The sequence below is a fragment of the Protopterus annectens genome, chromosome 9.part0 (genome assembly GCF_019279795.1).
Source record: "Protopterus annectens isolate FY-2018-M chromosome 9.part0, PAN1.0, whole genome shotgun sequence".
NCBI classification, from domain to species: Eukaryota; Metazoa; Chordata; order Ceratodontiformes; family Protopteridae; genus Protopterus; species Protopterus annectens.
This window is the reverse complement of record NC_056743.1, coordinates 1,551,446,508-1,551,472,438: the sequence shown is the minus strand read 5'-3', so window position 1 is coordinate 1,551,472,438 and position 25,931 is coordinate 1,551,446,508. Positions and strand designations below refer to the sequence as shown.

Genomic DNA, 25,931 nt, shown 5'->3' with positions numbered 1-25,931 from the left:
CAGTACAACACTCTGTTACATGCTGATAGCTGTCATCCACGCCACATCATCCAGAACATTCCCAAATCTCAATTTATGAGAATGAAAAGGATATGCTCTTCTTCACAGGATTGTTCTCTTTTTTGTGATGATTTATCAAACAGATTTGTTGATCGTGGATATAAAATATATAATATTTCCAAATCTTTGAAGACTATCAACAATTTATCACGTTTGGAATTATTACAATATAAATCTAAGCACAAGACTCAATCTGGCTTACAGAACAACTCTGTTTTGAGGTTAGTAACCACATATGGGGCCAATACCAACCGCTTTATTGAGATAATCAATCAACATTGGGATATATTACGGTCACATGAAATTTTGAACCGTATATTACCTGAGCAATGTTCTTTTTCCTACCGTAGAGGTAGGAACTTAAACTCTTTCTTTACTCATTACAAGAGATACACTCCACACACTTCTTTACAAACTACTTTAGGGGGTGAAATACTTAAAGGTAGCTTTCCATGTGGCCATTGTTCTTTTTGCAAATATATGCTCAAAACTAGTGAATTTTCCAGCAAAAATACATCTCAGGTTTTTGATATCAGGATATTTGCTAATTGCAGTTCTGATTGGGCCATATATTTGGCCACTTGTAATTGTTCTGCATTTTACATTGGACAGACCTCCAGGTCTGTCAAACTGAGAATATGTGAACACATGAGTGCCATCAGGAATAGACGCACTACTAATGCTTTATATAAACATACCCTGGAACACCCTTCAGCTACCTTTACATTTGTCATCATAGATAGAATCATTTTACATCGTAAATTTAAAGCAGGATGGCATCAGAAACTTAATGATATGGAGAACAAATGGATTACTAGGTTAGGGGGTCTTTTTAGGCCTGGACTAAACACATTAGAACCATCATATTGAGTTGATTATTTCCATCTCATCTTCATCTTTTCAGAATATGTTGGTAACCATGCAAATGAAAGATTGAATTATTCATTTTGGGTTCTTTGAATTGCTGGCATTATTCAGGTTTAAAAACAATATATGCCAGTTAAATATGTATCTGTATTATATTCAGAGTGGCATAGTATCAATATTTTCATTGCTTCATACTATCTGCACATATTATTAAACATGTACAGATAATTATTTATATTTACATATTCTAACTATGTTATATTTTTGTAGGATATGTATATATATTTTTGTTTGATATTGGCATTGGATCATAATGTGTTTTGCATATTGAAACTAAATGTATTTACTTTACACATGGGTTATATCCCTTTAAGAGTGTGACTATAAAAATGACCTAACATGGTGGAAGTTTTCTTTTTCTTATTAGACATTAGGCATTGAGAAAGGCTAGCATTAGCCGAAACCGGTTTGCTTGAGCACTGGTTTTTACCACTGCTAATATGGTTGTTGCTACAACGATGCAATAATATCATCTATTTTTCACTATCCTGTATGTGCTGGTCCGTTTTTGGTTGATGTGTATGATAAAGGACACAAAAAAGGTGTCAAATACCCTGCCAGAGCAACAAAGAAATATAAATCCAAAAAAAAAAAATACACAGTCACTTATCTGCCACCAGTTTGAGCCACATCAACCACATCTGATTGCTAGAAGAGGCAAACAAGATATGAGGTAAAGTGTGGCTTCTTCGGCAGCATGGAAGCTCTGGTGGGCTTGCCACCCAAACCAGCATTTTTAGTCAGTTCAAACTGACCAACACTATGGTTGCGTGGAAGATGCCCTGAAATTTTGGTGTAGCTAAGTCTACTGCAGCAGCGATTCACATGATGAACATTTTCTGATATACCATCTTAAGAAAGCTTCTCAGTATGCAATGAGGACTTCTTCTGTCTCTAGAGTGATGTCTACCATTAAAATTTGCTCTTCTGCCTCTGGAGGAATTATCTCCATGCAAATCCTGGAAGGGTCTCTGAGATTTACAGAACTTCATCTTCTTTGGTTTCTAGAAAAAGTCCATTGAGGGGTAGAAAACTTGATTCCTATGGCAGACAGGGTCTTTCCTTCTTGTTCTATGTGGGTAATCGTATCCTTAACTGATGGCCCAAACAAGGATGTGCCATCAAATGAGAATTAACAAAAGATTTCTTAAAAGGCTCTGCAAAGTCATATAGCCACATCTAGGCATGTCTCTTTATGCCGACACCTGAACCGGCTGCACATGAGGTACTCTAAGCTGTGTGAGATCCTAACCTCATTGATGCATTTGAAAAAGGCAAAAGAGTGGCCAGCTGAGAGGAAGACCTCTTGAAATCCTCAGCACACATGGACTCAGAGAAAGAATTTGATAGTTCTTTAGTCAAATCTCTCTGCAGCCTAGTAAAATGTGCCAAGTAATTAAATCACCTCAGAGTGAAGGTAGCTGAGGCAAACACTCACTTTCCAAATATGTCTAATGCTCTGGACTCCCTGTTTGATGGACAGAAGAGCTGTGGTTAGCTAGCTCTTTTTTAGTGGCCACTGCCACCACCATAGAATCAACCGGGACTCATTTGCTCCAGTGAGAATGGTCTGAAGGAGGGACCAAAAATCTAGGTACTTGGGAATGGACTTGACAGTGCCCTGCTCCTTCCATGCCCAAAAGGAAACCAGGTCATTCAGTTCATCTTCGGGGGGGGGTCACCCAAGCTGTAGATGGGCCAGTGCCAAAAGCCTCCAGGAGCATCGATTCTTTAGGAGTCTGGGACAGCCAGCCATCTTTCTGCTTAAGGATTTCTAGAATATCTCCAAAGGAGATCTCATCATGTGGTGATCTGGGGGATCCTTCTCCCTCATCAAAATCAGTGTTTCCCATGAGAGACTCAGTGGTGGAGTCTATCTCCTCTTACACATCCTTTTCCAAGGCATCTTCTCTGTGGAATGTTCATGAGAGGTATTGGAAGAGAGGTGGAGTTCCTCTAGTGGAACTGCCTGGAGACTAACTGGAACTGGCTGTCCCTATGGAGTAGGTCTGGTGGACTCAAAGCTCAAAGCCAAAGAGGTATAGGAAATAGGATCAGAGACATAAGACAATGGTTCTTTATTGAGACAGAAAGCCCTTTCTACCACCTTGAATGCTGGGAGACCAGGGGAAACCCTTCCCTCTTAACTCTGAGCAGAAGCTTTGAAATGGGGTGGGTTGGGGGTACCATCCGGATCTGAGCCTCAAGGAGAGAACTGGATCCAATCTGTCCAAGGATGAGGCTCCAAAAGGAAGGGATGGATATGACAAAAACAGAGTCAAACCCAAACCCTCACATCTGGCTCCGACATCTTATCTCTGCGACTCGCTCTGATCCAAGGGTATCGGAGCAGAACCAGTCAGGGAAATCGTCAGAGTGGAAGAATGAACTCTCCTCGGATCCGATCTCGGATCCTGGGACTCCGAAACCACGGGTCGGACTGAAGAGGGGCAAACAATGGACTTCGTAGGCAAACTCACGGATCCACTAGGGAATGGAGCTGAAAGAACCTCCATCTGGTTCTAAACTCTAAGGAATTTATGCATCATCCTATCAACATCTGCCTCTGACAGACTTCTGGAAGACCTCGAAGATGCCATGGAAGGGGGTCAAGAATATTTCTTCGGAGTCTGGAATAACTGAGTGGGAAGAGAAGGAGAAATAGGTTTTATTGTGTACTCTGGCGTATGGTTTCTGTGAGATGAACTGGTTCTCAGATTCAAGGACTTAGGATCCAAAGAAGAAGTAGACAGCAAGGGGGATATAACTGTAGGAGCTAACCATTTTGTATTTGATGATGGCTTTGGATCTGAGGAAAGGTCAGATGGTTTGGGATCCCAGGAGGTCGGATTTGAAATTTTTCTATTTTTTTTCCATTGACTCAGAGGAAGCCCTTGGGGACATCAGAGGACACCTCTTCCTAGAATCCAAATAAATGGATTTGGATGTTTTAGAGGGGGGGTTGATCTCCAGAAGAAGCAGGAAGTAATCATTTAAGGATGAGCTTATTATTATGCCTGTCCAATAAAGCTCTAAAATTAAATGTAGTGCAAACCGGACAGGCTGTGTTAAAATGGTCTGTTCCTAGACAATATGCACTTCTTGTAGGCATCTGAGTTTGGGATCTTATGCTTACAAGAAGTGCACTTTTTAAACTCAGTTTGTTTCTCTGACATAGTTAAAAAACAACAGCAACTTTTTTTTGAAAAGAAAAAAAGCAGCTGTTAGGTAGAAAGTATCAACATTAGCTCAAACACAGTCCAGAAGAAGAAAAGAAAATACCTGACAGGTAAAGAAAAAGTACCAACAATGGTACAAAGACTACTAAAAAAAACTCAGCAGAGGTCAAAGAAAAGTGCAGGAAAATCCTAACAACGGTGACCACTAAGAGGGAGGATAGAGGGAAAAAACGGCATGTACTTACCATAATGTTCCATCTGTGTTGTGCATTTTCATTCTTCCTCAACTGATGGGTTTGGATCTGATCCTATGATCCAACTTGGCCATTGCTAAAGCTCGTGGCAACTAAAAAGCTCTCAAGCTTCTCCCTTACCCATAATGCACTAACCCTAAGTTCCCTCAGATCTTGCTTGCTGATTTTACCAGAAAGGAAATATTTACTATGTAAAGATAAAGGAGGCATAATATTGCATGCATTCAGTACGGAAAAAGACTATATCTGAAACTCAATTTAAAGGACAGTGATGTCCCTTAAAAAACTAATTATTCCAGAAGTTTATAAATAGAAAGGATAAGGGTTGGTGGGCAGGAAGCTGAGCAAGAAAGAAAATGGACAAAACAGATGGATTGTTATGGTAACTACATAACTTCTTTATCTGATGTTGTCAATTTTCATTCTGTCCTCAACTGATGGGACAGAGTCTCCACCTACCTAAAGTCCCAGGTGGACTCTACGGAAGGATATTCCTGAGCACAGTGAACCAAATGATGATCTACTTCTGGAGACCAGATCCAATTTATAATGAATAATGAAGGTATGAGGAGTAGCTCAAGCAGCTGCTGCACATATGTCATCCATGGACACTCTGGATAGGAAAACTGAAGACATTGCCATGGATCTAGTTGAATGAGCTCGTACTGAATGTGGTAAGGTAATACCCATTTTTTATAAATCAATGAGACACAATCAGTTAGTCATCTGGCTAAAATTACTTTGGCAGCTGGTTTACCCAATTTCAAGTCTGCAAAGGAAACAAACAACTGATCTGTTTTTCTCATGCCTTTTGTCCTATGCAGGTCAAAACTTAATTGTCTGTGAACATCCAATAAATGTAACATGTATTCACCTTTGTTAGAAAATTTGGGGGAAAATACTGGCAAGTTAATGGGCTGACTGATACTGGATTCTGACACCAGGCTTGGGAAAAAAAAGGATACATCAGTTCATAGTGTAACTCTATCCTTGTGAAAAATCAACTATGGAGGTTTTGAAGACTATGCTTCAATTTCTGAAATTCATCTAGCAGATGTAAAGGCTACTAGAAAAATAGTTTTCCAAGAAAGATATTTAAGATCACATTAGCTGCTGGTTCAAAGGGGAAATGTATAAGTGCCTGCAGTACCAGGTTGAGGTCCCATGGGGGAGTAAGGTTTTTAAAAGGAGGTCTAAAAAGTAGAGTGCCCCGCTGAACACTGCACAAATCCAATGTGAAAGTTCGATATAGCTGCAACCTGAACTTTAACGGTTGAGGAACTAGCTCCTTGTTTAAAAAGTAGGGCCAAAAGCTCAATGATGTTATGTACCAGAGCTGAAAAAGGTCCATCCTGATTCTGATGTGCCCAGCACACAAATCTTTTCCATTACTGGAATAGAGTTTACATGCTGAAGGTTTATGGGAAGATAAAAGTATATGTCAGAGAAGAGAAGAGAGCATAGGTTGTCTGGCTACTGATGGAATTGGAGAAGCCAAGCAGTCAGCCTGAGGTTTGATATGTCTGGATGGATCTTGCCTGTCGGGTGAGACAAGAGGTCTGGAGTTGGATCAAGAATCCAAGGTTGGTGAAGTAAGTGAGGCCAAAGGAAGGGGAAACAAATCTGTCGAGGCCAGTAAGGTGCAATGAGGATGACTTCGCTCTTCAACATGGCAGCTTTCTGTAGGAATTGGGACTGATGGATAGGCAAAAAGTAGACCAGGGGACCAGTCATAAGTAGAGCATCCCTTGATGATTCCCCCTGTGGGGGGGGGGGGTTAGGGCACAGTAGCTCCTGCATTTGTTGCTTAGGGTAGAAGCAAAAGGACTGCAGCAAGGCTGGCCCCATCTGTAAATCAGTGTGTATCATATACCTTTAAGAAACTTTCCAGTGAGTCAGCACATACATATAAGTACTGAGCATGTGCAAGCAAGAGTGCCATTTTGAGTGAGCAGCCGGAGTGTGAATGTGCAAGTATGTGAGCGTGCAAGCATGTAGTCAGTCAGTTAATTAGATAGCTCGTTTAAGTTTAATGTTCCTGCCATCCATCCTGGTGTATTTGTATACAATAAACTACTTAAATGAACACCCAAGCCTCAACGTCTTCTTAATGCACATAAGAAGAGTGACACCATCGATGAAAAATCATTTCTGTCACGTTCTTGTTGAAAGAGCACTCATGAGGTAGAAGAATGCACCTGCTCAGCTTATCTGCTATCACACTGGACTTCCATGGAATGTGCATTGCTATGAGAAAGCGGTTGGATGAGATCGCCCATTGCCACACTCTGAGTGCTTCTCGACACAAGGGGTAAAATCTGGTCCCTCCTTGTTTGTTGATGTATCAAACTACTGATATATTGTCCAACTGAACTGCAGTCATCCCCGAAGGGTCAAGGGACTGCAGCACTAAAAGGACTGCTCTCATCTCTAGGACACTGATATGAAAGTTGGCCTCTTTGGGGGACTAAGTTCCTTGGACTGTTTTCCCCAGAAAATGACCCCCCCACACACCAAAAGGGAAGCATCCATAATCACTAAGGCCTTGGGCTTAAGGGGGAATGAATGGACGCCTTGTAGAGCCTGGTCTGACTGAATCCCCACCACCTCAGATCTCTCTTGCATAGCTGAGTGATTCGTATCATAGTTGACATGGGTTGGTAAAGTACTGACCATTGTGTTGCTAACATCCACTGTAGAATTCTAATGTAAAATTTGACTAAAGGTACTAGTGTTATTGCCGCTGACATTGATCCCAGAGCTTGAAGAACCAAGCGGGCTGAAATCTTGGTACTGCAGATTATTTTTCTGACCTGTGATCTTATGGTTTTAACCCTTGAGGGAGGCAGCAAAGGTATCACTGAGTTTGTGTTGAAGAATGCTCCTATGAATTCCAAATTTTGAGTTGGTTCCAGCTGGGACTTGCAGTTTATGGTTATCCCCAGATGAGAACACGTCTGGAGAAGAACCTGATCTCTTTCCCTTATTAAGTGACGCCTGGTCATGGTGGTAATGAGCCAATCGTCTAGATAGGAAAACACCCAGAATTCTTGCAGTCTCAAGTGAACTCCTACTACTGCCATACATTTGGTGAACACCCTTGGGGTTGAGGTGAGACCAAAGGGCAGACTCCGAACTGGTAATGACTGACTCCCAGCTGGAAGCATAAGTACTTTTTGGATTATCTGTTCATCTTTATGTGATAGTACACATCCTGAAGGTCTATTGAGCACATTCAGTCATCCTTGCCCAGAAAAGGGAGAATGGATTGAACTGTGACATCCAAAACTTGGTGTGTCAAACTGACTTGTTCAAGTTGCTGAGATCCAAAATTGGTCTCCAGTCCCCTGTTTTCTTTGGCACTAAAAAGAATCTTGAGTAAGTTCTGGATTCTGTCTGGTCTGGCGGGACCTCTTGGATGACTCTTTTTTTCTAGCAGCCTTTGTATTTGAAATACTGCTTCTTCCCTCTGACTGGGTGGAACATCGGGGATTTTCATTGAGACTGGAGGTGGAAGGGAAAAGGGTATTATATAGCCTCTGGAAATAATCCACTGCACCCAAGTATCTTTTGTTATGTCTAGCCAAGCGCTCTGGTGTAGTTATAAATGACCCCCAATTGCCTCCAGAGGTGGGCAACCAGGCCTCCTTTCAGAAGCACTGGTAAGGTTTGTCAAAGAAAGAATCTCTGGACTCCTAGTTTTGTGGGCCACCTCTGCCACAGGGGCATTGCCAACCACTGGAGTTCCCCCTCTGCCCCTGGGGGAAGTTCCTCCACATGTGTCCTATAAAGGACCCTGGGATTTCTTGAACCACATCTTTCATCCACCTCATTGATTCTTAGAAAAGGATTTTTGAGATGTCAAAATTGTACACCCATGGCAGATAGGGTCTTTCCAGTCTTCTCACACCTGGATAATCTGTCCATCATTTTGGGGCCAAACCAATACGTCCTGTCAAAAGGAGCATTGATGAACGAAGACTTGAAGGGGTCCACAAAATCACATAAGTGCATCCAGTCATGCCTCCTGATGGAAATGCCTGAACCCACTGCTTTTGAGGTTCCTTCAGCTACATTCAAAATGAGCCTCATGGACAAATTCAAAATATATTGCATTGCAGCCAACTGAGAAGTCACAGATTATTGGACCTCTGTAGACATGTATCCTGAGAGGGTATTTGATAGCTGCTCCAAAAGCAATCCCCCCAAGATGGAAGCCAGAGCTAAGCTATCCAATGCTGAGGCTCCGAGGTGCAGAGACAACTCCTACAACTTTGGAGTTACCTCCAGCCCTTCAGATCTGACAGGGAAGCTTCAGCTCCAAGAGCCCTTCGGATCCAAAGATACTGTGACCTTCAGATCCAATCCAGACAGAGCCAGAAGGCTCAGATCTAGGAACTCAAAACAGATCAAGGAATCAGAGGAGGAACTTGTAGTGGGAGTGTGGTCGAAGAATGGACCTCCTGACCCGAAAGGATAGGAGCCAGTAAGACACCCATCTGTCTCTGCGCCAAGAGGATTTTTCCCACCACTCTTTCCACATCTTCCTCCGATAAACTTCTGGAAGAATGAGTGGAAACAATAGAGGGGGATCTGTGTCGGTGATGCTCCAAAAAAGGTGAGGACACCCTTGAGGGCACCGGATCTACTGATGGTGAGTATCTTGTCCTAGGTAGACAAATAAGACTTGAGGCGGTAGGGTTGGAGGTAGTCAAATCCGATACCTTTTTTGTCAGATCACAGGAAGTCTGGTCCATCAATTTTTTTTTCTTTTTCGGATCTGAGGGTGAGGTTGGATCCATCTTGGCTCTTTTCCTGGATGTCTCCGAAGCCAGGGTGGATGATGTAGATTGTTTCAGAGATGAAGTCTTTGGTTGTTTACTTTTGGGAGAGTGATCTCCAGATATTGCCTCTCCAAACACAGAAGGAAGTAAGCATTTCAAAATAAGCTTATTATTTCTTTCTACAAGCACCCTGGGGTTGAATCCATGGCATATGGAACAATCATCTTGAAGATGTAATGGCCCCAGACAGTAAACACACATAGTGTGGGCATCAGACATTGGACGGTGCCCAGACTTAACAAATTTTTTAAAATCTAGTGGGCCCTTTTCCAACATAATCAAAAAACTATAACAATGTAAATTTAAGTAAGAACAGATTTTTTTTTTAATCAGGACAGAAAGGAAGAAGAAAGAGAAAAAACTACTAGCAATGGCAATAAAGGGCTACACCAAGTGTAGAAAGGAAATACTAACAATAGTATTTTAAGAAGTAATTTCTGTACGATACATCAGTAGAGGACAGGAAAATACTAACAATAGTATTTTAAAGAAGTACAAACTGTATGATAGTCTGAGATATGTTAAGGGATAAAAACTTTATAGAATTTAAAACAAATTAGAAAATATCAAGATTTAAAGAATAATTATAATACTTATCTGAAAAATGCTCAAGAGTTATGGTCAACCATGTCTTTCACAAAAAGTGGCAAATGAGATCTGAGGGAACTTAGGGTTAGTGCATTACGGGTAAGGGAGAGCTTTTTGGTTGCCACGAGCTTTAGCAGTAGCTGAATCGGATCCAAGGATTGGATCTGAACTCATCAGCTGAGGACAGAATAAAAACTGACAGCATCAGATCAAAAACGTTTTATGAATAGCTATATAATATTTAACAATTAACTATTAAAAAAATCTGCTTACTATGCTCAAGAGCAGAAACTGCTTCTAACCACAAAGACGGCAAATGAGGCCTGAGGCAATGGGGATGAAGTACAGCATTATGGGTAGAGGGAGGAGCTTGAGATCTGGATCAGAAGTCTAGTATATACGGTTGAGTCAGATCTGAGGATCGGATCTGTACCCATTAGTAAGGAAGAATGAAAAGGACAACATCAGATCGATGATATTAAAAATCTTATCAGGCTCGATCCACAGCAGTTTGTTTTTCCCAGTGGCAATCCTGTTTAATGAATCATAGGTTCATAGGTATGTACTAGGCTAACAGCCCTGGAGCCTTTACAAGCCTAGCCCATAGGATTACCCTGACATCATGCCAGCCAACCTTAGTTCCTAGTGCCTCTCTCGAGTAGAGCCACTGGAGTGATCCTCGGGGTGAATTTTCTATTTCCCATTCACTCATCAAGATTTCTCTTGAATCAGGTAAACTTCTTTGAAAAGATAACATACGCTGTTGACAGTTGTCATGCTGTATACATTGTGTATCTCAATCTGGCCAAAACATTTGATACCACTCCTTACGCTAACATAATTAGCAAGCTTAATCTGCTGTTCTAATAGATCACTGTGTAGTAAGATGGATGGTGGATTGGCTTAGAGATAGAATCTACACAGTGTGGACAGCAGGTTCCTCTTCAGAGAATACAAAGGTGATCAGTGAGGTTCTGTAAGGCTCAGTAGTGGGACCTCTCTTGTTTGGCATCTATTTTTAAAACATCCAGGTCACACACCAAGATATCAGGTTAGCCAAGTCTGTAGATGACTGTTACGTGTGTATCATCCTCTAGTCCTCCCTCTGACGTCCAGACCCTACAGCAAGAGCTTACACTTGATATTACATGGTATGCAAATAACAGGCTCAGATTAAAATCAAAAAAGTTCAGTAAACCCACCAGTTTAAAGCATAAGTTACACTACTTCAAAATGAGAATGCAGCTAGAGACCTTGGAAAGTGTGTTAATAATTCCCTTTACTTTAATTATCATGCTGCAGTAGTGGTCAGGAAGTCCTTCTACTTGGTGTAGCTAATTATGAAAGGAATATCATCAAACTCCACAGAGGTCATTGTCCCTTTAAATTCAGCATTTATTTTGGACAATCATAGAATACTATACAGTTTTTGGGATGTACCCCTCTAGACTTGTTAAGCAACTGGAAAGACCTCAGAGGCTCCTAACTAAAAAGATCATTGACTAAAAAACCCTAAGCTACGAGAAAAGATTGGAGTAACTTTCTCTTTACTCAGTATTCTATGGAGTCCTGAGGGGGTATCTCTTCCTTGCCTTCTGTGATATTAAGGACCTGGAAGTCAAGGATCTCTTGTGTCTCTGTAACTCAAACAACCTTAGTAAAACTAGAACCACAGATCTAAAGCTACATCAGCAAATTGTTACAGAGCACCTTCCCCATCTCTGGAACAGACTTGCATTGCAAATCAAGCAGTACAACACAATATCTTCCTTCAAACAAGGAATGGGTGATTGGATGGGTATTCACAGAAAAAAATTACACCTGGCTTGAATGGCCTAGCCTTCCTTGAAAAGGAAAGAAAGGTTTGAGGGTAGGTACTGGCAAGATATAAATGTCCATTAGGCTCAGTCACTTTGTATTTTCTATCATCTTATAACCCTAATGCAGCTTTTTCTGACAGTGTCATGAAATTGATCAGCAATACCTGGCCCTGAAATATGCTGATCAAAAACAGTAATAACCCAGGATTTCAAGGCAATGATGCAGATTTTAACTCACAAAATGGAAGCATACTCTCACAGTTTCTTCCTCAGAAGTGACTTAAAGGTTGTGTGCATTAAGAGTACTCAGCAGTTTTAAAGATGCAAGCACATTTACTCACACAACAGACAGACACACACACACACACACACACACACACACACACACACACACACATTATGTATATGTATATACATACATAGGCACACACATATAAAAAACACACACATGCACACTAGAAAGTTGTACATACAACCATAAGTTATGTACTCACCATAATGATGCATCTGTCTTGTCTGTTTTCAGTGAGCCCCAGCCTTTGTGGTGATAGTAGATCTAATGTTGTCTTTTTCATCTGTTCCTCAACTTTTGTGTTTTGGATCTGACCTCAGATCCAACTTCTGCAGCTTCTCAAATTTTGGATCCATAGCTCAAGCTCCTCCCCTTACCCATAATCCTCTCTTAACCCCCAGATTAACACAGATCAATTTTGTCCCCTTGATATAAACATATAGAAAGGAAACTATTCTGTTAATATCTAGAAACATGATAGGAAAGATATCTGGAGCTAAGAGAGGGAAAGACCAAAAGGGGACCACCTCCAAGTCACACCAGGAGACCATATGAATATCTGCTACCAGTGGAAGGAGTAAGGCTGGGTTGAGGAAGGATGAAAACAGACAACAGAGATGACTCCTTATTTTGAGTACATAACTTTTGTATCTGATATTGTCTTTTCTGCCCATTCGTCAACCTTTGAGCCACAGTCCCCAATTAGTATCAACCATGGATCATTTCATGGAATGATATTCCAGAATATGACAGAACCAAATGCTGCCTTGTTTCTAGAAAGGATATCCAACTTGTGATTAGCTATAAAGGCATAAACACTGGACCAAATAGCAGCAGCACAAATGTCATCTATAGAAGTTCTGGATAAGAAAGCGGTGAAAGTGGAGACTCACCTTGTGGAATGAGCTCATGGTGGTCTTGGTAAAGGCAAACCTTTGTGTTTATAAACATAAGAAATACATTCAGTAAGCATTTGTACTGCTGTAACTTTAGACACAGATTGTCCCAACTTAGCTTTTGAAAATGAAATAAACAATTGGTCCATTTTCCTGAAAGTTTTTGTTCTATGGAAATACAATCTCAGCTGTATGTGAACATCCAATAAATGAAGCATATATTCCCCTTTATTGGAGAAGTTTGGAAGAACACTGCTGCATTAATGGACTGGTTAAGGAAGAATTCAGAAGCTACTTTTGGAAGAAAGGAAGAGTTGGTGCAAAGAGAAACCCTGCCTTTATGAAAAATAACATAAGATGGCTGGCAGGATAAAGCCTGAAGTTCCAAAACTCTTCTAGCAGATGCAATGGCAAAAACTCCTACTGCATTTGGAATTGTGGACACAGGTAAAAAAGCCACAGCATGGCTGGTCCTATTGGTGAAAAATGTGTTCTGCCACTGCAGGGTTGAGAGACTACTTATGAGGCATAAGAATAGGTCTGCTCAGTCTGTCCGCTAAAATGTTGGACTTCTCTGGAATTTGCATTGCTAAAAAGAAAGTGGTTGGAAGAAATCACCCAGTGCCACACTCTCATTGCCTCCTGACATAAGAGGTAAGAATGGGTTCTTCCATATATGTTGATGTACCAGACCACTGACATGCTGTCCATCTGTATGGCAACTGTCCCTTGAGGAAGGATTCCTTGAAATGCCTGTAATACAAGAAAGACTGTCCTCATCTCTAGGATGCTGATGTTAAAGTTAGTCTCCAAGAGGGACAATGTGCATTGGACTGTCTGTCCCACGTAATGCCCTCCCACCCCAAATGGGAAGCATCCATGATCACTGTATTCATGGATAATGGAAGAACAAAGGGGTGGCCCTGTGAAACATCTGGTGCATGGGTCCACTAGGATACATGCTGTTGGCAGACCTTTGTGATTCAAATGGGAGATGTCATGGGATGTCAGTTCATACACCACTGAGCTGTTAAAGTCCACTTTAGTAATCTCATGTAGTATCTTGCCATGGGTAGAAGGGCTATGGAGGTTGCCACTGACCCAAGAAGTTGAAAGACCAACCTGCCTGGTGATGACCGAAGAGACAGTAGATTTGTTGCCTAAACCTGTAATTTGGACAATCTGGACTGAGGAAGCCGAGCTACTTAAGAAACTGTATGCAGATGAGCCACTATGAATTCCAAGGTTTGGGTGGGAAGTAGGGAGGTGACATTTATAATATTTCACTGTGATACCGAGGTATGGAGATAAATGGAGCAGAAATCTATCATGAGTGTCAATAGATGCCTGGTGGGAGCCATGATAAGCTAGTCACTGAGGTATGGAAACACTTGGAATCCCAGCCATCTCAAGTGAGATACAACCACTGCCATGCACTTGTTGAACACCCTGGAGGTTATAGTGAGACCAAAGGGCAGAGCTCTGAATTGGTAATGACTGGTTCCCAGCCAGAAGTGAAGGAATCTCCTGGAATACCTGTCTATTTTGATGTGATAGTACAAATCCTGGAGATCTACTACATAAAAGTATAAGAATGGACTTAACCATAACCATTTGGAACTTGCATCTGACATACTGGTTTAAGATGCTGAGACCCAGAATGGGGTCTCAGGTCCCTGGTTTTCTTTGGCACCAAAAAGAATCTTTAATAAATTCTGAATCTTTGCTGGTCTTGGTGGACTATTTAGATAACTCTTTTTTCCAGCAGTTTTTGTATTTCTATGGCTGCTGCTTTTCTCTGACTGGGAGGAACATCTGGAAGTTTTGTAAAATGACTGGAAGGTTGTAGGGAAAAGGGTATGTAATAACTTCTGGAGATAATTCACTGCACCCAAGAGTCTTTAGTGATGGATGTCCAGGTTTTTGGATACAGAGATAAGCATCTCCTGACTGCCTCCAGAACACAGCAGTCTGGGAACCCTTCTGGAGCACTGATAGGGTTTCTCAGAAAAGGGACCTCTGAAAGCGTGTCGTCTATTTTTTGAGATTTCCCCCTCTACTATGAGGGGATCTGTCCCCATAGGATCCCTAGGAAAAACCTTGCGACTTCTAGAGCCACACTTTTCTGCCACCTCTCTGATTTTGGGAAAAGGTTCTTTAAGGTGTAGAAAAATGGATCTCTATGGCAGATAAGGTCTTCCCATCTTGTTCACTCTTAGATAGAGTTTATTTAGCCTTGGGACCAAATAAGGTAGATCCATCAAAGGGAGCACTGATGAACAATGAATTGAAAGGCTCCGCAAAGTCACAGTGGTGCATCCAGGCATGCCATCTCATGGTTATTCCTGAACCTACAGCTCTAGAAGCACCTTCTGAGGCATGAGAAATGAGCCTCACTGAAGCATTTGGTAGGGACTGTAGAGTAGTCAGTTGCAAAGAAACAGTCTTCTTATCCGCTGCAGTCACGGACACAGGGAGGGCATTGGAAATCTCTTTGATCAAGTCACTCTGAAATCTTGTGACATCTGCCAAATAATTCAGTGATGTAAGAGCAAAGGTCACTGATCCATACATGAGCTTCCCAAACCTGTCCAACAACTTCCAATCTGTGTTGGGGGAATGGACAGTAGAACTTTGTTCTGCAAGTTCTTTCTTGGTGGCCGCTGCTACCACCATAGCATCTACTGGTGACCCTTGCTCCAGTGGGCTGCTCCTTTGGTGCAACTAACTATTTATCTGGTCTTTCAGGGACTGGCTCTGTGACATCCAGATTCCTCCATGCCTGGCAGGCGATGAGGTCCACCATCTCATCCACCATGGGGACCACCCAGAACATAGCTGAGCTGGCTCCGAAAGCCTCAGGAAACACTGACTTCTCTTGGAAAGGGGGGGGGGGAGGCAGAAGATCAACCACCTTTCTATCTCAAAAGCTCAAGTATTATACTGAAGGAGACATCCTCAAGGAGTGATCTGAGGGACCCTTCCTTCTCACAGAAGTTAAAGTCTTCTCTGAGGGATTCCTGTGGGGAATCTAAGTCCCTCCTCTTGCAAATACACTTCAGAGGGGGCTCTCTGGTGCGGTATTCTGGAGGGGACTCAGAAGTGTGAGGTGAGACCTGAATGAGGACTGCCTCAAGACTGGTATGGGCCACCTGCCCAATGTGACAGGATGTACAGTCTCTGAGACCACAGCAGACAGTTGAGACAGGGGTAGACCTAAGGGAGGAAAGCAAATGTTATCCACAGAAGTAGAGAAAGCTCTTTCTACTATCTTGAATGCTGAAGACTTAAGAGAATCAAAAGTCACCCTGGCAGGAGGTGAAGACAGCTGCCCAGAACAGCTTAGATCATCACCATGACTCCTCCCTGGAGGCAGAAGTCAGGGTCAAGCTGTCCAGCGCTAAGGCTCCGAGAGGAAGAGACAGCTCTGAGGCCATTGGAGTCAACCCTAACCCCCCAATCTGGCAGTGACACTTCTGCTCCAAGATCCCTCTGGCTATGACAATGACAGAACTGACTGGATCAGCGACGTCATTGGAGTCGAAGAAGGCCAGGGCTCTGGATCCAACGTAGGCAGACTCAAGATTGGCAGGTCTGAGGGCACCAAAATTGAAGGCTGGATCAGAGTAGGAGTAAGCAACTGGATAGAGGCTGATGACAGGCTCACAGGTCCAATGGGAGATGGAGACAGTATAACTCCCAATTGTATCTGGGCCCACAAAACTTCCTCACACCTTGTCCAAATATGCTTAAGTTAGGCTGCTAGGTGACCTGAGAAATGATGATGTGGAAGGTGGCCTGGAACTTCTCAGGAGTCTCTTGGAGAAAGGATGAGTGGAGCCAAGGAGTGACTGGCTCCAGGGTAAAGGAGGAAGAGTGATGAGCCGGAGATTTTGTCTTAAATGTTGTTGGATCTGATGGACCTGATGGATCTGACAGTTTGCAAATTTTTTCAGGTGGAGTAGAACCTGGAACAACAGAAGAAGAAGAATGATCAGGGAACTGTTCTCTTTCTTCTTTAGTCTTGCTCGATGAATCCTCTTTGCCCTTCTCAAGAGGCTTCTTGGAAGAGGGAGCTCCAGCAGATACAAAAGCAGAAGAGCCTGGAGACGCAGAATGCAGAAGACCCTTCAAAACCAACTTACTGCAGCATTCAACCATCTCACCGTCAGTATCTAAATGTAAAGAACCCAAACAGTATACACACTCCTGGTAGGCATTGGAGTTTGGTATTTTGTGCCCACAGGAGGTGTAATTTTTAAAATTGGTTGGCTTGTCTGACATTATCTCTATCTAAATTTAAAGAAAAGGGAAGACAGATGAGAAAAGAAGATTACCAATTATGGTAAAATGAAAATATTACCATTAATAGGAAAATTAGGAGTACTGGAACACAGGTAGCAGTTGGAAAGTACGTTTAAAAGTCAAAGGCCTACTTCAAAGGCAGATACAGAAAATAAGTAATGTCTTTTTTTATAAGTGTTATAGAGGGGAGGAAGAACCAGAAAAAGGAGAAAATATAAATAATTAAGCTAAATATGTAAATAATATCAATGTCAGTTACTCAATGTTGAAAACTACACCCAACCTATGGAGACCACATCCATTCGCTGAAGCGGTAAATGAGAGCTAAAGTTATGCTATTAATGAGGCAGATTATGGGTAAGGGAAGGAGCTTGAGCTATGAATCCAAGTCTTTAAAACTGGTCAAATAATCAATTGGTGAATGCCTTGAAAGTCAGACACAGGCCAACTCTTAGCAGTCTGTAGGATCCACAGTTATTAGTATCATGATCTTCTCCTAATAGAGGACACTGGAGGTAGAACCAAGTATCCCATGCATTAAGAGTGCCTACTAGTAATTTTATTCTTGGGATCCTATTAGAGTCCCTGAGAGAGGAAGATTCATCTTAAGCCAACAACCAGCAATCAATAATCACCATAAAAATCATTCAAATGACCTCAACAATAACAGCAACCATAACAAAGGATGCTATGTCCCACTTCAACTATCTACAAAGGGGATGGTGAATAGGTGCAGCTACTGCATCAGCAAAAAAAAAATGAACATCTGCTGTTATGGGTAAGTAGGACTTACACAACTGAAATATGTTTTTCATTCTCACTGCTGCAATAGCCTATAGGTAGATTTCCAAAGCTTATCTTACCTGGGAGGAGGAAGGATAAGGGTCCAGGGACCACAGAGAATAGTCCTAGCAAAGCCTGTCCTAGACCTAGAGAAGGAATCAAGTTAGTCATGCTTTGTGAAGGTATAAACAAAGGGCAAAGTTGCTGACTCTAGAATACTTCGAGAGTCAACTCATTTCCAGTTTGCCATCGAAGAGGACAAGGCCCTTATAGAATGTACCTTAACTTTGTCTGGAATATTTATACCATGTTGGGAATAGCAAAAACAATAACAGAGGATAATCATATGGATATAGTCAACTTAGTCACAGGTTGGCCATTTTTAGTCCCAGCATAGGAAACAGCTAGTGTGCCTACTGAATAGACTTGGTTCTGTCAAAGTAGTACCTGGAATGTCTGTGCACATCCGATGTATGTAAACTCTATTCTCCTTTGTTTTTTGGTTCTAAGAAGAAAACTGGGAGATTGATGACTTGATTCAAGGTAAACTCAGAAATAACTTTAGTCATGTTGTATAATGTGACCTTATCCCTGTGGAAAACAAAATAAGGTTTACCCACCATGAGAAAGTCCAACTCAGATACTTGTCTTACAGATGACAGTTTTCCAAGTAATTAACTGCAAGTCAACATGACAGGCTGGTTCAAAGGGAACTAAGGTCAGTTTTTTCTAGAACAAACCTGATGAGAGATCCCAAGGAGTGAAAATTTGCTTGTGAGAGGGGTCTCATAGGTTCATAGGTAAGTACTAGGCTATCTGCCCGAGAGCATCTATAAGCCTAGCCAGAATGTGTTGTCTTTCGCTGCCCCCTTAGATTAGTTCCCTGTGCCTCTGTCCAGCAGAGTCATGAGTTCCCTGTGCCTCTGTCCAGCAGAGCCACTGCAGTGATCCCCGGAGTAAATTTTCTGTTTCCCATCCACTTGTCAAGGTTTCTCTTGAAGAGTGTTAGTGAGGGGCTCTGCCTAATGTAGATTGGAATCCTGTTCCAAAGCATGGGGAGTCTCTGGGACAGGAATCTATCCCTCCAGCACGTCCTATTTATCATCGTGGTGAGGTTTAGATCCCTAGAGCATGTGGCTCTTGGGGATTTGTTTTTTTTTTTAGGTGGAGCATGTCCATCAATTCTGTGTTGGACATGGCCTTGTATGTCAGGCAGAGATCACCTCTGAGTAAGCGGTATGCAACCGAGTACAGCTGAAGTTTCTTAAGTCGGGCTGCATAGGGCATCTGTTTGAGGCCAGTAATCCTCTTGGTGAGGTACTTCTGTGGTCTTTCCAACTGTTGCAGGTGTCTTTTAAGGTATATCCCAAATGGGGTGTTGTACTCTATGATGGGTCTGATGAGTGATGAGTAGAGGGGCACAATAACCTCTTTTGTTCTAGATGTGATTAGGTGGGTCACAAAGAAGGATTTTCTAACCACCTTGGCAATATGATTATTAAAGGAGAGATTACTATCTACTTGGGTCCCCAGATCCCTTATTACATTTGGTTTAGTAGGTCTATGTGAGACTGGTGGTGTGTTGCAAGTATTTTCCTTCTCCTCTTGACTGTCAGTTCAAGTCTTGGGTTGAGAGAGCTTTGCCTCCAGTTTGGCTGTATAATTGCATCTCTTGCATATATTAGTGTTTGGTGGTAGGAGGAGAGGGTTGTCTGTGTACACGAGGCAGTTGTAAAATTGCCTTAAAATGCCCAGATTCACCAGTTGAACTGGAGTGTACACCTGAAACTGCCCTTTGGATATGCCTGAATAGGTAAAGTGAGCTGTTTTACTGATTGGCTGGTAGGGGCGAATAGAAAGCCTTGTCCTTCTGGACAGTATAGGGGGTCTAGTGCTAGGGTTAATTAGTGCTTGCTATGAGTTTTGAGCAAGTGTTGGGCTGTGAAATGAATAGTTTGAGTGTTTAACTTGAATGTTTGTCTAGTTCCAAGGGAAAAATTGAAGAGTAGACTTCGTGGAGCTGGGAATAGTTTAACCCTAGCTAACCGGCACTGCCCGGCTCGCAAAACCACGCAAATGCGTTTTTTTATAGCAGGGAAATGAAAGCGAAAGAAATTAGCCCAAAATGGCCAATAAACTACTAACTTCTGGGCTACAGCAATCAAGCCACACCAATATCAGAAAAACAGTTCAAATAAGCAGGCACAAGTAAGCCTTTAACCAGAAATTCCCAGCTCAGAAAGGCAGAATCTAGCCTCTCCTCCCACAAGAGTGCAGACCACAAACCTTCTTAATGTAAAATAACTAACCTGGAGCCCAATTGCTTAAACCAGAACTAATACACTTTTAGAATAACAGACACTGAGCCTTCAATCAGCAATTCCCAACTTAAAAGGATGTAAGCTACCTGTCCTGCCACAACCGTGCAGACCACAAACCTTCTTAATGTAAAACAACTGGTCTGAAGCCCAATTGCTTTAACCAAAAGACTTAGAATAACGGTTACAATTTAATAGGCTACTACCAAGCAGTAATAAATGCAGCAGAATAAACACAATTGAGTACTTTTAAGAAGAGGCAAAAATAGATAAAGTGCAATTTTTTTTTATATATATATAACAATAGAAACCAAGCAAACTGATTTACACAAATTACCCAATTAACCAGTAAAAAACCTCAGAACTGAGTCTTGTTCCAGCAGTCTTCAATCAGACAAGTTCAGGGCCTAAGTGGGTATGCCTACTCAAATGTTCACTCTGTATTAGGCAGGATGAGCTAATGAGACTAGACTAGGATAGAGCTGGGATAGGGCTAAACAGATGGGAATGGTAGGAGTGTCTGAAATCAAAATATGATCTCACTGTACTCGGATGAGTGAGCAAATAAGATGGGCCCAGGAGGAGTGTTCAAACACAAATTTACAGGATACTCCTTTCCGAAACTGTTTTACTATAAACATAGAAGAAAGAGGGGGGTGGCTGCAAGATGCACCATGAAAGAAGCATACGACAAGCCATCTTTAAGTAGTTCACATATGTCTGAGTAACAGAAATTCTGCTTCCCTTTCAGGATCCCTGTGATTGCCACAGCACCACCTAGAAAATCTCTTCCATTTGCCAACATAAGACTTTCTAGTACCAGGTTTTCTTGCCTCCTTCAGTACCTGATGCACATCCTTGTAAAAAAAGGTGCCTAACAGGTATTAAAATTTAATCATCTGTATTGTCAGTTGTAGTCAACTGATGTTGGGGGTGTATCAAACTCTGCTTGTGCTGTCTGAGTACATTCAGTCTGTGAGGAAGCTTCTGATAATTGCTCTTGCCTTTGGCCAGTTCCATAAGAGGGGGGAACCAATTTTGCCATGGCCAAAGCACAAAAGGGTCATCACAATAATTTCTGGTAATTCCATCTGAATCTTTAGAGGTACCTTGGCAATCTTTGGAAAAGGTGGAAAAGCATACAGGAACATTCCCAACCAAGGGAATGGCAAAGTATCTGTTCTCCACGCCTGGCTGTAATAATATCTCAAATAGAATTTTTACAGTTGTCTGTTTTGTATGGAGGCAAACAGACCTTCTTGATGCGTTCCCCATTTCTGGATCAAGTCCTGAAACATACATGTATTGAGTTTCCACTTGTGAGGGTCTGTCCAGGATCTGCTGACTCTGTCTGCTACAATGTTTTGCACTGATGGAATATGGAGGCCTGAAGAGTCAGAGAATGATGAAAAGCCAAATCCAAGCCATCAGTGCCAATCAATTAAAAGGGTATGACCTTCTACCCCTTGTTTGCTGAGATACAACTTCACTGAGGTTTTGTCTGTAACCACTTGTAAATGGCCTAGAGCCCATAGATGGAGCAGAGATTTCATAGCATGAATCACTGCTAACTTTTCCTTAATGTTTAAATGCTTTGGTCTGTCCAAAGATTCCCGCAGACTTTGCACTTGTATTCCCAAGGAAAATGCACCCCAAGCATAATTTGAAGAGCCTGTCTGAGCAGAATAAATAAGATGGGGTTGGAACACAGAAAGGGAGACCTGGATTAAGAGCAATTTATCTCTCCATCTTTGCAATTCTCATCTTACAAAACCCAACATGGGAATCTGAAAGTCCAAAGAATGTAGGTGCTGTTTCCACGGATTTTTTTTTAAGTACCATTGGATCTTTCTCGTGTGTAATCTAGCAAGTGGTATCATGAGGATTATTAATGCCATGAGGCCTAGATTCCTGAAAATTTTTTTTGCAGGAGTCTGAAGTTATTGAGAAAAACTCAAAAAGATCTGTTGGTAAGTTATCTTTTCTTTTGGATTTCTTTTGGAAGGAAGGCCCTTTGCTTGAGTGTATCAGAAACCCCAAGTCGACAGTTTTGTGAAAGGGTGTAAGAAAAGATTTTGTAGATTCAATTGAAATCCCAGATGAGCCAGAAGGTTGTGTTAAGAACTCTAGACACCTGGCAAAAGGCTCTGCAGAAATAAACAAGTCATTTAAATAAGGAAAATGTGGATGCCTTGCAATCTGCAGTGAGAAATCCCAGATGTGCCAGAAGGTTGGACATCTTTGTTAAGAACTGTAAACACCTGGCAGAAGACTCTGCAGAAAAAAAACAAGTCATTTAAATAAGGAAAAATGTGGATGCCTTGCAATCTGCAGTGAACCACCATTAGGGCTAGTCACTGTAGAGTACTGAAAATATCATCCAGATACAGCAAACCGTGGAAATGTCCTGAAACTGTGTGCATTGGGTATATGAAAGTAAGCAGCATTAAGACCCAGTGTTACTATAAGACAATTGTCTGGAAGCAGTGCAAACACTGACTGAAGAGTCAATATTTTGAATTTTGGAACTTTCACATAAAGGTTGAGAAAAGAGTGATCTAACACAGGTTTCCACACATGTCCCTTCTTTGGCACAAAAAAATATCCTGGACTAAAACTTTTGCCCATGTGATTTGATGGTACTAATTCTATGACCCAAGTTTCTAATATGCGTTGTAGGATTAGTGGAAATAGGGTTGTCTGGTTTGGTGGATGTAATGGGAATTCCCCTGAAAGGAGGAGAGTCCATCACTGCCAAGTGAATCCTTCCTAAACCACCTCAGCACCTATGTGTCAGAAATTGTCTGAACCCAGGCTAAGAGTCTGATGTTCAGTCAGTGTGTGAGATGTAGGGAAACTGGGGAAGGAGGTATGGGTAAGGTGAACAAATTCCCAGAATAGTCATTCATTAGCTGGAGCTTGATTCTTTTTGGGAAAGTTACTTTTTTTATTTGGTTTGGAAGAGTTATCCTCAAGACATTTTCTTTTAGGGGCCCGCTTGTTATTACACTGGGATTTCTGTTTGTTCTGTACTCTAAAGGTTTGAGAAGCGGCCTTGTTAGGGTAGAGCCTGGGTACCTGAAAAATCTTACAGACTCCATTCATCAATTTACCTCTGTCATTCCCCTAGTTCAGGATCTGTGTAGCCACAGGCCCAAATTACACATTCAGGCTAAGTGGAGAATTAAACATTTCTGACTTTAAATCATTAGAAAAATTGATTATGCAGCCAGACAAATTTCAACACCACAGTAGAAGCAGAAGCTCTAGACACAATGTCAGTACAATCATGCACAATCATGCACACCTCTCAGACCACGTTTAGAAATTAAGAGTCAAGTTAGAAACACTCTAATTCAAATATGACCTGCCTTCTGGAGACAATGAAGCAGCAAATTCTTCCGAACTAGAAGTACATTTTAACACACACTTATCCATCCATCCACAACCCCCTTTTCTCAATTCTTTGCACATGGGGTCGAGGCATAACTTCAAAAGTGACAATCCTCTAGAGCCAAGGTTCACCCTGCCAGGTGGCTAACCTTACCGCTGCTGTTCTTTCATACCACTTAATGGCACTCACACTCACACCTATGACCAACTTAGAGTATCCAGTCAACCTACTGCATGTCTGTGAAATGTGGGAGGAAACAGGAGCACCTGGAGAAATCCCACACTAACACAAGGAGGACATGCATACTCCGCACAAAAAGCATTGCAGCCAAGAATCAAACCGAAAAGCCTCTTGCTGTGAGACGACAATGCTGTATAAACTTGATAAAAACAATCTCTTATCTTGTTTGTCTAACCAGTTGCTCTCCTTATCAGAGGGCAATGAGTCAGAGGAAGCCAATGATATCATGTTAGCTGTTGATGCTGGAATTATTGCAGCAGGGTCAGCTGACAATTGAGAATAAAGACATTTATAATCTGGAAAGACTCTATACTGCTTATCAGCTTTTCTTTGAAACTGCAGGCAGTGAATAAGGCACCCCCCCCCCCTGGGAACAGGGAACGCTTTACATTAATAGAAAAGGCTTCCACTCTATTAACTGCCAAGTTGTGTGTAATGCCAAGGGAATCATCTTGAATGTGTGTGCTGGCCACCCAGGCAATTACCACAACTCACATATGTGGCAAACCTCCCAATTGTATCAGATGGCAGTCATTTACTGGGGGATGCAAGTTATGCACTGGAATCATGGCTGATGACACCCATCGGACATGCACACACACTGCTGAAGAATGCCATAATGATGCACATGCTCAAACCAGAAATATCAAAGAGCATGTTTGGGCTGCTGAAGTCATGGTTCCATTGCCTAGATACATCTGGGAGAGTCCTGCAGTACAATCCATGGACATGTACTGAAATATTCACAGTATGTGCCATGCTATACAACATCATCCTGAGAAAACAGCTTCAGCAGGATCAACAAAGGGAAGGAGCACACATACGAATACCAAATGGCAAAGTCACCACAGCCACATGCAGGTGAGGAGTCAGAGAGGGAAGCAGCAGTTGCTGTGGGTGTAGTCAGATGTAAGCATGCTCAATATGCCCTTGCATTGGCTAAGCGACAAAACATAACACACTCACTCACCACCTAAGGGCCTAAACCTTCCTCCTACACATATGTTGTTGTTGTTCGTTCGGCTTTTCCCGGTTAGGGGTCACCACAGCGGAACTCCGGTCTGCTAATGATTTGGCAGTAGATTTTTATGGTGCCAGCTGGATGCCCAACCTTCAGCGAAGGCATGCCCATTCTACACATGTCTTTCAAACGCCACTCGACCGCGGGGAGGACATGCGGACTCCACACAGAAGGTGCTCCAGCCGAGAATTGAACGGGAGAACCTCTTGCTGTGAGGCAACAACGCTACTGCTGCACCACCACATATACATATAGTAACATTGATGTTAGGGAACTGTCACAACCTTTAAAACCTTTACCTCCCCATGTACTGGCTGAGTACTGCTTGCATCAAAAAGAGTCAGCCCTGAACTAAAGCTGTTGCAACTGCTGATGTGTAATAATATGAATGAGAGAGTTAGGTAACATATATTGCTGCAATGCTCTACAGCAGTGTCTACAGATAGAAATTCAGACCAACAGAACAAGCACGGCTTTAGAATGACATGTTTGTGTGTGTGTGTGTGTGTGTGTGTGTGTGTGTGTGTGTGTGTGTGTGTGTGTATGTGTGTGCCAGCATTTGGTTACTGTCTCTATTTTACATGATGGATGCATGTAAGCTTAGAAATGGAGTAAAAAACTCTTAAGAGTTGGGTGAATGAAGGACTGCAGAGGACTAGGTCATGACCTACCTGTGCTATCTCTGTCTGATCCAGTGAAAGGCCAAAGTATTCTACACAAGTCTAAAGGAAAACAAGACTGAGTTAATTTGCCTGAGAACTTTGCCTTGGGAGTGGTATGACATGTAAATAAAGATAATAATTAGTTACCTTGAGAGCTGTCCAGGTATTTTATGGGTGTTGCTAGAAAGATTTTTTAATGAGGAGAAAAAAAAAATACATAGAACAGAAAGGTTAACAAGAACTATTTGATAAAACATCGAAACCAAGTCATCGCTGAAATTTTGAAATTCATGACCTGAAAAAATTAATACAATGGGCTTATTATGAGGAACAAAACACCTTTATAAG

General features: G+C 41.9%; 1 protein-coding gene across 1 annotated transcript in view; it reads right to left on the bottom strand.

The window, feature by feature from the left end:
• The window catches only part of LOC122810718 (ammonium transporter 1 member 3-like), a 998,780-nt gene that overhangs the window by 532,341 nt on the left and 440,508 nt on the right, over window positions 1-25,931 (bottom strand). The gene's annotated exons all lie outside the window — the stretch shown is intronic.